At 35.5% G+C, this 692-nt stretch overlaps 1 non-coding gene across 1 annotated transcript; it reads right to left on the reverse strand.

Annotated features, from left to right (window-relative positions):
• On the reverse strand, nucleotides 1-74 carry TRNAN-GUU. Its single transcript has one exon. It is a non-coding gene; the product is annotated as a tRNA-Asn (tRNA).
• Between the last annotated feature and the right edge of the window lie 618 nt (nucleotides 75-692).

Genomic DNA, 692 nt, shown 5'->3' on the forward strand with positions numbered 1-692 from the left:
CGTCTCTGGGTGGGCTCGAACCACCAATCTTTTGGTTAACAGCCAAATGCGCTAACTGATTGCGCCACAGAGACTCCGTACTTGCTATTATATTCGTAATAAAAAACAATTTTCCTTCCTAAAATAAAATTACCTTCCTAAAAACATCAATTCCAAGTACCCGAGATACTCTGCATTAAATCCTGCTGTGTTTTTCAAGCTGAAAAAAACCTTAAAATACAATGTTTCCTTGTAGTTGGTTATTTCATATAGGATCTAAGTAATTCAGTGCTCAAATGTAAAAAACACTCAACAGCACCTTGAAAATTCCATCAAGAAATTACAATGGAAAATAAATGTTGTTAATTTTGGAGAAATTATATTGGGTGGCACGTTTTCCCTATTAGAATGGAGAAAAAAGTCCTCCTCCAGAGGCTTGATCTCTCACTATTAAAATCAACAGATATGGATATTTTAGTCACTCACGCATGCTCAGTTCCACCAAATTTCAGACTCATTCAAAGAACGTTGGGAAATAGGCATAACTCGGAACAGCCAGAGTTACATCAAGTTCCGTGAGAAATGACCTTCTGGAGATATCTTTATAAAAACTGTCTTATTCCATTTCTAATATAGCTTGGGTTTCACTCCTAGAAGAATGTTATAGAATCAAGTATATAAATATCAGTTGCCTGAAAAAATCAGAGCTGACA

The sequence above is a fragment of the Nestor notabilis genome, unplaced genomic scaffold, assembly GCF_000696875.1.
Source record: "Nestor notabilis isolate BGI_N333 unplaced genomic scaffold, ASM69687v1 scaffold29136, whole genome shotgun sequence".
NCBI lineage: Eukaryota > Metazoa > Chordata > Aves > Psittaciformes > Psittacidae > Nestor > Nestor notabilis.